The 14,566-nt window shown below is 41.2% G+C and overlaps 1 protein-coding gene and 1 pseudogene across 1 annotated transcript in view; one reads left to right on the forward strand and one right to left on the reverse strand.

Moving 5' to 3' along the window:
- Positions 1-14,566, forward strand: part of LOC146578653 (uncharacterized) — a 563,460-nt pseudogene that overhangs the window by 350,920 nt on the left and 197,974 nt on the right.
- The window catches only part of LOC146578668 (low affinity immunoglobulin gamma Fc region receptor III-like), a 66,801-nt gene that overhangs the window by 26,228 nt on the left and 26,007 nt on the right, over positions 1-14,566 (reverse strand). The window lies entirely within an intron of this gene.

The raw sequence follows: 14,566 nt of genomic DNA on the forward strand, positions 1-14,566 counted from the left end.
AATACCCAGTTTCACTGTTAGATGGCAGCAGACTTTTAATGTCATTCATGGCCAATTTCAAGCTTCACTGAGAGGTTTAACAGGAGCTCTGAGTTCCTTCTGCAGTCCCTCATGGTGACTTTTCATGATCTCTTTTGACACTTCCATTGTGGCATATCTCTTTGCTAAATATTTCTTTCCATCTCGTGAATTTCGTGTCACAGAGCGTCATTCTGCTGCCTAACAGCCTCTCTCTCTGCTTTGGCGACAGCAAAAGATTCTTCCAGAGCTTTGCTGTGTTTGTATTTCTCCTTCAGTCCCCAGATTTCATGTTGTATAGCTGAGTTCTGCTTCCTTATTTCCTCTGTGTCATGTTTGATTTTTTTTATGTTTTCTGCAAGATGTTTCTAGTTTTGTCAGTGAATGATTCTTGTCTTTGCAAAGAAAATACTTTGTCAACTTGTGTTGGAGAGAGTGGTGCAGTGCAGTGAAAATGCAGTTTAAATGACTGCCATGAAACAGTTGGAGCATGAAGGATGGCAGAGCTGGTGATGTTTGGGATCAAACTCATTTAAGAGAAGAAAAGATACGGGGTACATTTTTGTCATATTTTGGGAAATCTTTAGATGTCACTAATATGGAACATTTTAACATGTTTACATTGAATCTACTCATTATTGTTGTTGTTATATATTATTATTGTTATTGCTATTTTTAATGTACATTTTTTTTAACACAAAAATATATAAAAAGTGTTACTATAAAAGTGTTACTTATAAAAGTGTTAAAAAGTTACTCCCTAAAGCTCATTTCCCTTTTCATTTAAACTGCGTGGTCAGTGCATAGTTTTATATCTCACCTGTTTAGATTTTGTTCAGGCATAAAGTGAGGGTCATGACTGCTGTGACACTGTGGCGACCCACTCGAGATATTTGTCCTTTAAACTTGTTTGTTAAAATATAAAACTTTGTTATTCTGTCTGCACTCATTAGCAGGTATTGACCTGGTCTTTCTTGATTTTTTTCTTTTTAAATCTCAATTAGACTTTTTACCTGGATGTGCCATAAGATCATTATTCCAGATGTTAACTTTGATGAAAAGTCTCCCCTCCTTTGTGCACAGTGCTGATGGTGGCATATTTTAAGTGCACTATGCATTCACACGAACCAGTTTGTCAAATAATTTAGACACTTCAAATATGCTTGAATATATTGTGTGGTCTGTAATGAACCCAAATAAGTTAAATATGCATGTATGTTTTTCATTACTTACTTTCTGATACTTTAAATACAAATGAAACAGCAAAGTGAGCCTTTTTTTTTAAACTTTTTTTAAAAGTTTTTTTTTACTTTTTTTTTTTTACTTTTATCTTTTAGTGCTGCATCTGGATGAGAACAGAATACGTGCTGGTTGGGCAGAAAGGCTTATTAAAGTGAACTCAAACACAGCACACAACAAAAATAGCACATTAACATAACACAGAGGCTAGAGTAGCCTGGCAGTGAATTACTTAGTTATTTATTTAGAATATATTAGAAAATACAGCAAAAGTTCTAATACAATATACTTAATATAGTGATTACATAGATACTCATACAAAATCACTGTAGGCAGCGCTGTGCACAATAACTCTCCTCAGGACCTTCAGTCTCTCATGAACTGTAAATGTTTAAACACTCTGAGTGGCATTATTTATTATTATTTATGATTCTGTGAGAGCGTGTGGCTGACCCAACAACTACAGTACATTGATAACAGATTTTAGTTATGATAGTAAATGTAATTGTATTTTACCAAAACAATGAATTTTCTGTGGTTTGGTTCATTTGCGTGTGAGAAAGCGTTACAGACATTTCAAATGATTAAAAACGAAAATAAGAAATAGTAAACATGTAACATATTTAAAAAAAATCCAATATAAACAAAAAAATTGAGATCTGCTATGAAATTCGATGAACAACATCTGTTATTAAAATACAATCTGAAAAGTCTAGTTTATGGATGAAAACGTTAAAGTTGATCAGACTCCTCAGGCATATGAAACTTTTACCCTTTTATAATAATGTAAAAACACTGATTCAGTATTGTCCAATCAATCAATCGAACACTAACAAACAGATTATTAGTTATCTGTAATCCAAAAGACATCATCTGCACTCACACAGTCGTCTACAGTGTTTATGCTAACACAGTGTGAACAGGTTTGATGATAATCAGAGAAACGTGATGTAACCAGTGGCACTGGAAGATGTCTGCTATCTGTCGCGTGATTGGCAGAGAATTATTGAAATGTAGTTAGATGTGGAGGTTGGTTCTCTTCGGTTGAGGTTTAAAGAGTTGAAAATCATCAAATGTAAACACTAATAGAAAGATCATAAGTTTGTATTCATTTAGATTGGGTTGCTGTTTGTGAGTGTAACATATAGGTTGATGCTGATAATTTTGTGACAACAATGTGACAGAAATACAGTGATTAGTGTAATGAACTGCTTTTTCCAGTAAGTAATTCCATAAGTAACTGTATTACTTTTTGGAAAAGTAACAAGTAACGTGTAATACATGATTGTATCTTTGTGTAATGATACAGCTTTTATATTTATATTAGCAGAGTAAATGCTTAGCCCTTGTAGGGGGGATTAATGTGGCCATGAGAATCACTTACATTTCAAACTGCTGCTAATGAACATCAGCAAACTAGTCTGAGCCCTGGCTCTGTTGTTGTTTACATCTTCTGTACATAAGCAAAACAACTGCAAGAAGAATCAGACCAAAAACTGATAGACCAAAGATGAGTCCAACAGATTTAACCTTCTCTTCATCTCTTGGCTGACCTGCAGGGGAGAAACAGGAGTGAGGTGTTAGCTGTCAGGTAGGACCATGAATGACCAGAATGAAGACCATATCCAGGTAACTCTTGGTTTTCAATGTTATGAAAGTGTTGTTCACTTCTTACTGTGAGCAGCACTGTGCTGGATTAGCAAGAGTGAAATTATTGCCTACTGACCAATCGTCTCCAAGAATAGTGTTACTTTACTTGGAAGATTTCTCTGACCTCAGAGTGGAGATAGCAAAATTCATATTGTGTTTTCTTTCATTAGTACAATCAGTAAGAAATATAGATTTTTGGATACAAATGTTATGGTTTATTATTATATTTTATGTTTTTGATTGGTCAGATATTGTCAACTCCATTGCTTCATGTAACTATAGATAAAATGATAATCCCTGGGTTAAGTTATCAAGCTAATAACTACTGCTTGGTCTGACTGCCAGTAATGAAGCAAATGAATATTGGAACAATGCCCTGAGTATGTTGAATGCTTCATAGTAAAGGATCCATCTGCTTTCCATAACATCAACATCAACAACATCTTTAGATACAAACATCAACAACCAGGAAGCAGCTTCACCTCTGATCACACTCAACTCTACTCACTCACCTGGAGGATCAACAACACTCAGGTAGATGATGCTGATGGATTTCCATGAGCGTGTTTCTTTCATGACTACACGGCACTCGTATGTTCCATTATCATTAATCGTCACATCCCTCAGAATCAGAGACACGTCTCCATCCTTCATCTGTCTGTCCTGCAGATCCACCCGGTTCTTAAAAGATGGATGCTGGTCATCTGGAACAAATTGCTCATCCCGGTACAAAACCATATATTGTGGCTTCAGGTCAGCTCTGCTCCAATTTACAACTATGATGTTGTTGTTTGGAGCTCGACATGGCAGAGTGATGTTCTGTCCAGACTCAGCTGTGATGATTTTCTGGTCTGAAAGAGGAAACAACACAGAGCAGAGAGGATGAAGATTAAAGTAGAATTGTTCACTTTTACAACAGTCAATCAGAATGATGGGAAACAAAGAAAGTCCAATGAGCTCTGCACATATACACATAGGTGGATTGTTTTTTTCTTTTTTTTTTTTTTTGTTATTTAAAATAGAATTTATAGTATATTAAAAATCGTAACGCTAGCTGGATATAATTTTACTGTAATCAATTTTAGTATTAAGTGAACTAACAGCTGATGGAAGAAATCTTAATCACAAAAACATTTTTAATCATGAGCAAATATTTAATACTTCATAAAGTGTGATGTGCTGTGATGATGTCATTATCAGCTGGTATATTACAAAATATGATATAATTCACATGAATAACAACAGGACATTAAAGTGATGAAAGTTTGTTTTAACTTTGTTATTCCTTTAATAAAGTCTCTGTTCAGAAGACCACAGTTGTAGGAACAGCAGAGATACTGTGTAGGACCCTCAAACTCCAAGGCCTCTGGTAGAGGACCCAAACTTAAAGACTGCCCACAGGGTGAGTGGAGATTTATTTTTATAAATATAGTTATAGTTGCATTATTGCACATGGACATGGTCCAGAGTATTAAACTAACTTAATAACAACAGGCACCTTGCAAAGTGGCCTGAAGGTGGACTTCTAGGTAGCCAAATTGTGTGACTTGAGTCTTTCATGTCATTTAGTGAATCTGCTTATGTAGAAGTATAATATGAATTACTATGTTTTCTACGTGGCTAGTTCATGCTGCTAAAGCTAACAGATATGTTACACACTGGTAAGCTAAAATACATTTGGTGTTCTGTAGCATTACTGTGTATATTTACAATTGATATCAGGCACTGAAACGTATATGGAAAGATTAACCTACATAGGAGTACTGATTTGGATTTACTGAGGTCATAATCACTGACAGAAAAGGTCCGTAACTTCATAACTATGGATATACCAAATCAATAAGTCATCATACTGTTAACATGTAAACAAGGTCAATGCCTGTCCTCTTTATCTCAGAGAGAAACACTGTTTTTGTTTAAATACCTAAATCTCACCTGCAGAAATCGGCACGACGAGAAATACCAAAGTTGAGAAGAGCAGCGTGCTTACGGACGCCATTTGCGTGCTTGTTCTAGTTTGAGTAGTTTAGAGGCACTTAGAGTGCTCTTAATGTCTGAGGATCCTGATATTTTCAGTAAATAACAGAAAATCCAAGTTTAAACCTGACTACATGAGACTAAATTTAAACTTTAAACTAAAATAAAGCTAAAACTGATCACTACCGCAGGAACATTGATGAGTCGCATTAAAGTGACGTGCAGAGTGACGTGTCTGAGTGCATCTATTGTTAAATTCTTATTCTATATTATTTTATAAAAAATCAGGTCAGAGTGTTTACCAGGTTCAGTTGTTATCTCCACAGAACAACACTAATTTTGTAAACCAGTAAAGTGAAGCTTTCATCCTGGATCAGCTGGATTAAGATTAACAGACTTTTGTCAACCTGTTAGATTACCTAGATGTAAGTAAATAAGTACATTTGATTTTTGTTGCAAATCGAAAACCAAAGTGCTTATAACTTAATTAAAATACAATAAATAGTTTCCTAAAAAATATGCTTTTGAAGCTTTTAGTCTGGAGATAGTTCTGAAGGCTCAAAAACGTCATTTTAACACTTACTGTCGTTCTGATGGCATCTGTGAAACCCTCAAAGAGTCTTCTGATCGTCACGATGAAAAATTATCCACAAATGTAAAACATTTAAGGTCAGTATCCACGTGTCTTCTTTTTCAGTGGGTCAAATGGAACCGCATTAAATTGTATTCCACTCAAGCAAAAAAAGGTAAAAAGTTCATGAGTTAAAAGTCAAAAGATAAAACATAAATTAAAAATCTAAAGGTAAAGTGGACGTTACCACGTTACCACGTTACCTTACAGCCACATATCAGGAAATGCACCTGTAGTTCCCCGTAGCCGTTTTATTTCACAACATGGACCGGTGTAACAGGTTAGTAGCCACACCTGCTGATTCCTGAATGATTTTAATTTAATAACAAAAGAAGTGAAAACCAAACCTGACAAAGTGCAACAGCTTCTAACTGCAAACTTTTTCTTTCAAAGAAAGACTTCCTGATGATTAGTTAACCAACTGCAATAGATTAACAGCACTTGGCTGTTCCTTACTCCCTACAGTTTTTTAGGAAGCATTTATCTTTTCACACACTGGTTCTGCAGTTTGCCTTGATTTTTTGTTTTTTTTGTGTAATATTCCCATTCGTCACTCATCTTCTAAACAAACCCAGGCCCTCTTATACGCTCTTTAACACCTGAAACTGCCCCCCAATTCTCAACTGCCTTTGCTGCATCTCCTCAAGCCACCGTTAATGTCACGGTTCTGGGTCATTCTGACCCAGCACTTTCAGTTTCTTATGTTTTTGGTATTCTTCTGTATTATAATTTATGTTCTGATTCTTTAGCTATCCTATGTTGATTATTATCATTATTGTTCTATGTTCCAGCTTATTCTGGTTTAGGGTTTAGTTCTTAGGTTTTGTTCTTTTGCCCTCATGTTTAGTTTAGGTTTAATTCTGTGCTTAGTCTTCTCTGCTCGTGTGTTCCCTCTGTGTAAGTCCGCATTTCTTAGTCTGCATCTTTGTGAATTGTTTCCTGTTTTATTTTGAAGGGTTATGTCTTATGTTTCTGTGTGACTTCTGAGGATTTTCAAAAGTTCTTTACTGAAAAAACTGATAACATCAGAGCACATATCCTGCTCCCACCCCAAGACCCTTCTGAACAACCTGCATGTTCATTCTTTTTCTCAAAATTTAAACCACTCTCATTAAAGAATGAACATGCATTATTCACTCTCATTATCCCTGTTTTAGACCAATCTCTAAGCTGCCATTTCTTAAGGTTCTAGAGAAAGTTGTCCTCCACCAATTATCCTCATTCTTAGACACACATAATATCCATCCATCCACCCATCTTCATCCGCTTTATCTGGGGCCGGGTCATGGGGGCAGCAGCCTAAGCAAAGAGGCCCAGACCTCCCTCTCCCCAGCCACCTCCTCCAGCTTATCCAGGGGAACACCAAGGCGTTCCCAGGCCAGCCGAGAGATATAATCTCTCCAGCGTGTCCTGGGTCTGCCCCGGGGCCTCCTCCCGGTGGGACATGCCCGGAACACCTCACCCAGGAGGCGCCCAGGAGGCATCCGTGTCAGATGCCCGAACCACCTCAGCTGGCTCCTTTCGATGTGGAGCAGCAGCTGCTCTACTCTGAGCCTCTCCCGGATGGCCGAACTTCAACCCCTATCTCTAAGGGAGAGGCCAGCCACCCTTCGGAGGAAGCTTATTTCTGCCGCTTGTATCCGCGATCTCGTTCGTTCGGTCACTACACACAGCTCGTGGCCATAGGTGAGGGTAGGGACGTAGATCGACCGGTAAATTGAGAGCTTCGCTTTTATACTCAGCTCCCTCTTCACCACGACGGACCGGTGCAGCGTCCGCATCACTGCAGCCGCAGCACCAATCCGTCTGTCGATCTCCGGCTCCCTTCTCCCATCACTCGCAAACAAGACCCCGAGATACTTGAACTCCTCCACTTGGAGCAGGAACTCAACCCCGACCCGGAGTGGGCACTCCACCCTTTTCCGGCTGAGAACCATGGCCTCAGATTTGGAGGTGCTGATCCTCATTCCCGCTGCTTCATACTCGGCTGCGAACCGTTCCAGTGCGAGCTGGAGGCCTTCACCCAATGAAGCCAACAGAACCACATCATCCGCAAAAAGCAGAGATGAGATTCTGAGGCCACCAAAGTGAAAGCCCTCCGCCACTTGACTGCGCCTAAAAATCCTGTCCATAAAAATTATGAACAGAAACGGTGACAAAGGGCAGCCCTGGCAGAGCCCATCACCCACCGGGAACGAGTCCGACTTATTGCCGGCAATGCGAACCAAGCTCTTGCAACGGTTGTACAGGGATCAAATGGCCTGTAGCAATGGGCCAGACACCCCATACTCCCGCAACACCTCCCACAGGACACCCCGAGGAACACGGTCGAATGCCTTCTCCAAGTCCACAAAACACATGTAGACTGGTTGGGCAAACTCCCATGCACCCTCAAGTATCCTTGAGAGGATAAAGAGCTGGTCCAGTGTTCCGCGACCAGGACGAAAACCGCATTGTTCCTCCTGTATCCGAGGTTCGACTAGCGGATGAACTCTCCTTTCCAGCACCCTGGCATAGACTTTCCCAGGGAGGCTGAGGAGTATGATCCCCCTGTAGTTGGAACACACCCTCCAGTCTCCCTACTTAAAGATGGGGACCACCACCCCGGTCTGCCAGTCCACGGGTACTGCCCCTGATCTCCACGCAACATTGTAGAGGCGTGTCAACCAGGAGTTGTTTAACTGCCTCAGTGACTTCGCCCCCGGAAATTGGCGGGTCATTCCCCTCATCCCCAGACTCTGCTTCCTCCTCGGAAGACGTATCAGTGGGATTAAGGAGGTCCTCGAAGTATTCCTTCCACCGCCTGACAATTTTCTCAGTCGATGTCAGCAGCGCTCCGCCAGCACTATACACAGTGCAGGTAGAGCACCGCTTTCCCCTCCTGAGACGCCTGACGGTTTGCCAAAATCTTTTCATGGCCGCTCCGAACTCCTCCCACACCCGAGTTTTTGCTTCAGCCACTGCCCGAGCCGCATTCCGCTTGGCCTGTCGATACCTGTCGGCTGCCTCCGGAGTCCCACAGGCTAACCAAGCCCGATAGGACTCCTTCTTCAGCCTGGTGGCTCCCTTCACCTCTGGTGTCCACCATTTGATTCAGGGATTACCACCATGGCAGGCACCAACCACGTTGCGGCCGCAGCTCAATGCAGCAGCTTTGGCAATGGAGACGCTGAACATGGTCCATTCAGACTCAATGTCCCCAGTCTCCCTCGGAATGCTGTTGAAGCTCTGCCGGAGGTGTGCGTTGAAGATCTCGCGGACTGGGGCCTCTGCTAGACGTTCCCAGCACACCCTCACTACGCGTTTTGGTGCACCGGGTCTGTCCAGCATCCTCCCCAGCCACCTGATCCAACTCACCACCGGGTGGTGATCAGTTGACAGCTCAGCCCCTCTCTTTACCCGAGTGTCCAGAACATATGGTCGCAGGTCTGGTGATACGATTACAAAATCAATCATCGACCTGCGGCCTAGAGCGGCCTAGAGTGTCCTGGTGCCACGTGCACTTATGGACACTCTTATGTTCGAACAAGGTGTTCGTTATGGCCAAACTGTGATTTGCACAGAAGTCCAATAGCAAAACACCGCTCGGGTTCAGATCAGGGAGGCCGTTCAATCACGCCCCTCCAGGTCTCGCTGTCATTACCCACGTGAGCATTGAAGTCTCCCAGCAGGACAACAGAGTCTCCAGGTGGAGCACCTTCCAGCACCCCACCCAGGGACTCTAAGAAGGCTGGGTACTCTGAACTGCAACTCTGCGCATAAGTGCAGATGACAGTCAGGACCCGTTCCCCGACCCTAAGGCGCAGGGAACAAACCCTCTCGTCCACCGGGGAAAACCCCAACGTACCGGCAGCAAGCCGAGGGGATATTAGAATACCCACCCCAGCCCGCCGCCTCTCACCAGGGGCAACTCCAGACTGAGACAGAGTCCAGCCCCTCTCCAGGAGACTGGTTCCAGAGCCCAAGCCATGCGTAGAGGTGAGCCCAACTATATCTAGCCGGTGACTGGATAAATATCAGTCTGGTTTCAGAGCCTTCCACAGCGCAGTCTGCTCTACTGAAGGTGTTCAATGATGTTGCTTTTATCAGCTGACTCTGGAAAAAGTACAGTTTTAATTCTTCTAGACCTGAGTGCAGCATTTCACACTGTCGACCACACATTACACATCTTTTCTCTTAAAAATCTATTAAATCATTAACTTGTAGGACTTTATTCTATGAAAACCTTTATGAGTTTAAATATATTTTGGTTACATATAAATATTATATTTTCTTTTATGGTTTTAGAGGCTGGACTGTAGGGTAAAAAATAATTACATGGGCAATAAGAAAGGAGGTAACATATACAGCAGGTCTGAGTGTTTCACAGGTTCTGTTCTTAAATGATGTCCACAGAACAACACAAACATAACCAAACTCATCCATCTAACTGGAGGTTCAAACCTAGATCAACATATCTACCATGTATGCAGATCAATACCATTTAATGCTTTAAACACAAACAGTGTCACTTTATCCTGGATTCTGTAATGCACAGTGAGACAGTGCAAGGCTGCTGTTATCTCTCTTTTTTGTCCTAGTCAGTAATCTGGCATTTGGCTAATGACTGTAGTATGCAGTGCATTACAGGTGTCCAGTTTACATGTGAAAAGGCATGCATAACCCTTACCGAAAACATTTTCAGTCTGGTGATTGTTCTAAAGGCTGAAAGACGTCACTGTTGTTCTGCAGGCATCTCTGAAGCCATCAAGCACCCTTCTGCTCATCAGGAAGGAAAAAATATCCACAAAGAAAAAACAGTGTAAGGTCAGTATACATTGTATACCCACTTTAACTTTACTGTATAAAGAGCTAACATCTCCAAAATGCTATGAGTAGTTAGTCATTATAAGAAGTCTTTGTGAACTGAAAATCAAGAATGTGGGATACTGTTTGTCCGTGTTTTGGAGAGCCCCAATGCAGGGGAAAGTAATTCTGTCGAAGAGACCTACCTTGGCAGTTGTGCAGGTGAAGACAAAGGGAAGAAATTCTTTATCATATTTTCTAGTATTTGGCTTGGAAGAAAGTTGGTTTGGAAACATATTAAGCCAGTGGTTCTTAACCTGGGTTCGATCGAACCCTAGGGGTTCGGTGAGTCACTCTCAGGGGTTCGGCAGAGCCTCCGCCGTGACATGCATGCCTCATTTTATGCACCAGTAAAAAACATATCTATGTCTTGAATTTGAAAAAAAAAATCATATTTTATTTTTCACTAAAGAGGGGTTCAGTGAATGCACATATGAGGGGTTCGGTACCTCCAACAAGGTTAAGAACCACTGTATTAAGCGATGCTGCATCTTCTGCTTTGCGTTTGTGTGGTAGCCCCGTTGAAAAGTTGTCCATTATGCTAGCAGTGTCTAAGCGTTCTTTTTTTAAAATTCATACCCCCCACACCCTTGAATGGCTCTACCCTAAGCCCACAAGGTTGACAAATGTTTCAAAGAGAGATTTTCATTTGATCCCAAATAAAAGAAGTGAAAACAAAGACCTGACAGAGTGCAGCAGCTGCTGACTGCAAACATTATTAATGCTCTTTTTTTTTTTTTATTGAAGCTCTCAGACACTCGGCAGTGAAAGCATGAACCTGTTTCTACTGCTACTGCTTCACTACGTCCAGCGGGCTTAAAGCAGATTTCAAAGAGTTATCACAGGAGTGGGCCGTGGTCTCTGCTGCTGTAAATAACACATTATGATTAAGGCTTTTTTAGAGCAGGGTGTTACTTCTTAGCCAAAAAATGATAACCCTTGTTAAAACTCAACTTTAAATATTTTTTTGTATTTACCTCATTTTGACACTTCTTGATTTGTTGCTTGATACATGAAACCTAATAATTGTAAAAGGTTGTGCTTTCTTTTGCCCATGACTGCACATGAGTACTTACGTGCACAAACATGAACAAGAGAGATGTTAGAATGATAAATAACAGTCAGAGGATCCTGGGAATTCACCCGAGGGACTGAGTTGATTAAACACACAAAAGACTGCACTGCAGTCATTTTTATTTCAGGCTAGGCTAAATGTTGTATTTGTGGCAAATCATTCACTACGCACACTAGCATCAAGGTCAAGCGACAGCTCTTTTGTTTGTGGCAACACATGCACACACACTGCGATTTTTAGCCTCTCAGCCCAGGACACAGACACTCCTTGATGGCTGCCGCACTCTTTTCCTGCTTGGCTCTTGTCACTGTGGGAAACACACAGTCAATCAATCTGGCTGAGTTCCAGCCCCGCCCTGAGCCTGTCCCTGCAAGCTCACTGTGTCACCGCTTCGCACCGTTTCACCGGACACTAACATGTTGGGACTGGTTAGCATCCCTTTCACCACATGTTACATATAATTCTCTGCTCTGACTTACTCATACTTCTGTATAAGGAGCAGCTTCAGTTCAATTTAAGCTTTGAATGAGGTGAGACAGAATTAAGGTTAAAATGCTGCAGAAACATAATAAAAGCAACAGAATGATAACACTGAAACGGTAACAAATCAAATCACTAGAAATGGGAGGAACTAAAGAAGTGTAAATGTGTTTTCATTTCCAGTTACATCACTGATATGTTGCCAGTGAACCTGATTATTGTGAAATTTCCTCCAGCCCTTTCTTTTTAGTACCACTTACTTTTCTAGCCTTTTGTTTTCCACTTCCCAACTTTTCGAGACATTTTATGACTGTTAAGTTTAAGCTTTTCTCATCGTAAACATTTGAAATGTTTTCTATGTTCTGTAGTTCATAAAATATGGGCTTTTTTAAGTTGGCAGAGAACTGCATCCTGTTTCACATTTACATTTCAGAACAGTTCAGCAGTTTGCACTTTCATGAAAGGACTGTTTTGAATCCATCCATCCATTCGCTTCCACTTCTCCTTTTCAGGGTCGCGGGGGGCGCTGGAGCCTATCCCAGCTGTTTTGAATGTGCAGTCTAAATAAAATAAACCTCCACAAAAGGGTTGTTTTCATCTGTTGGGAATTTGGTTAAAGGATAGTAAAGGAGACAGAGAGGAAATGAAATAAAAGGAACTAAAGCTAATTATTCCAGTCAGAAGGACTCAATTAAAAACACCAAACACACTGATTCTGTTTGTATTATTGTAGTTTATTTTCAGTTTCAGTGTTTGTGTTTTAAATATTTTTTCTGGAGGTTTAAATATAAAGACAGTCATTTCAAGGTCTGAGCTCTCAATACCTAAGGCTACGTTCACACTGCAGGCAGAAGCGCATCAAATATGACTTTTGACCCTATGCGACCCATATCCGATCATGGTATGACAGTTTGAACAGCACTAATCCAATATTTTCAAATCCCACCTAAGTCACTTTCGTATGTGGTACTGAATCCGATGCATATCTGATGTTTTAGAAAGCGACTGCTGTTTGAACGATCATGTCGCATTAAATCCGTCTTTTACATTACTGACACAAGACAGACACCAATTATCAGCGCTGGAGAAGACAAATGAGAAAGCATGGCGGCGGAAACTGGAGACGGAGCGAGTCAATGTGCGCCAGATTAGAAATAAAATGGGCAGCAAAACACAGCTGATTCCCCATCACATCACACTGTGTTATGGAATTGGATTACATACGTGCTACATAGTTACTTGAGCATTTCTTCTTTGATGAAACCAGCAAGGAAGAATTTTTTTTAATCTCATCTCTCCTAATAAGGTATGCACACAGTAATAAATATCACGAATGATAAGTGCCATAGGCAAGGCAAGGCAAGGCAAATTTATTTGTATAGCACAATTCAACAACAAGGTGATTCAAAGTGCTTTACAGAGACATTAGAAACAAAAACAGATAAAAAGCATGATTTAAAATTGATTAAAACAAGCAAACAAACAAACTAACTAAACACTCACATTCACACCTTTTTGCGCGATCTGAACCCTTATCCCTTTTTTTTTTTGCTCCTCCCCTTTGTGAGTGTGGACGCTTCATCTCTTTGCTCTTGAATGCTTTGCTTCTTATATTGATTTTTATTGATTTTTATGCTGATTTTTTCCCTTTTTTCCGTGTGAGCTTACCTGCGATAACTTCTGGACACTTGTAGATCATTAGGACTAGAGTGTTCTTAACAGAAACAGCAACATTTTATGGTTACCTTATCCTCAGCGCTCCGTGTGTCTGTGGCCTAGACACAGCTGAAGCCTGATTACAGCGTCTGGGCACCGAGCAGCCTCAATAGCCTGGAAAGGTGCTAACCGCTAGGCTAACTAGCAACAAGATGCCTTCCCTCTCCACAGATGACTACCACAGCCTCCTGCAGAAGATTGCAGTACTGGAGACAAAAATTCATCGCTTAGAAGTAAACGTGGAGGTAAATGGACTGTGTGGAAATGAAACAACCTTGCCTTTGATTCAAAACAATGGCGATGAGCAAGCTAGTACACAGCTAAGGAGCACAGATAACATGACCAAGAAAGTAGACTCTGTGCATTATTATAAATCCTCAAGTGATAATCCCCCCTTAGACTGTCTTGGTGCAAAACCAAGACATAAATCATGTCTCCTGGAAGGGGGAGGACGTATCACAGGCAGGGCACAGCGAGCTGAAATCTCTGAAACCGACTGGCCTTCACTTCCTACGAGACAGAGAAGCTCTTCTACCCCTGTATACGGGAGGAAACAGGACTGGACAACCGTGAATAGGAAGGTTAACAACAAACCTCCAAAACAACTGAATGTGAAACTGCAGAACAGATTTGCTCCACTATCAAAGGACCCTGGATCTATATCGGACAACCATCCATCTAAAAGCAGCGAAATAAGGTCTGAAAATCTGTTGAAAAGTGAAAGGCCACAGGGAAAGCTAAAGGCTAGGCCTGAAACTCTGATTGTGGGTGACTCTGCCGTAAAGGATGTACAAAGGATGTGCGGTAAGAACACTAAAGTCCTCTGCTTTCCTAACGATATGGTCAACAACCTGAAGGAGAGAATTCTTCAAATTGCAGATGAATATCCAACTGTGACAAACATTGTTCTGCATACAGGGTCAAACGATGTGTCC

The sequence above is a fragment of the Mchenga conophoros genome, linkage group LG3 (genome assembly GCF_057382185.1).
Source record: "Mchenga conophoros isolate Kocher_MC1m ecotype Shallow Benthic linkage group LG3, M_conophoros_male_GT1.1, whole genome shotgun sequence".
NCBI lineage: Eukaryota > Metazoa > Chordata > Actinopteri > Cichliformes > Cichlidae > Mchenga > Mchenga conophoros.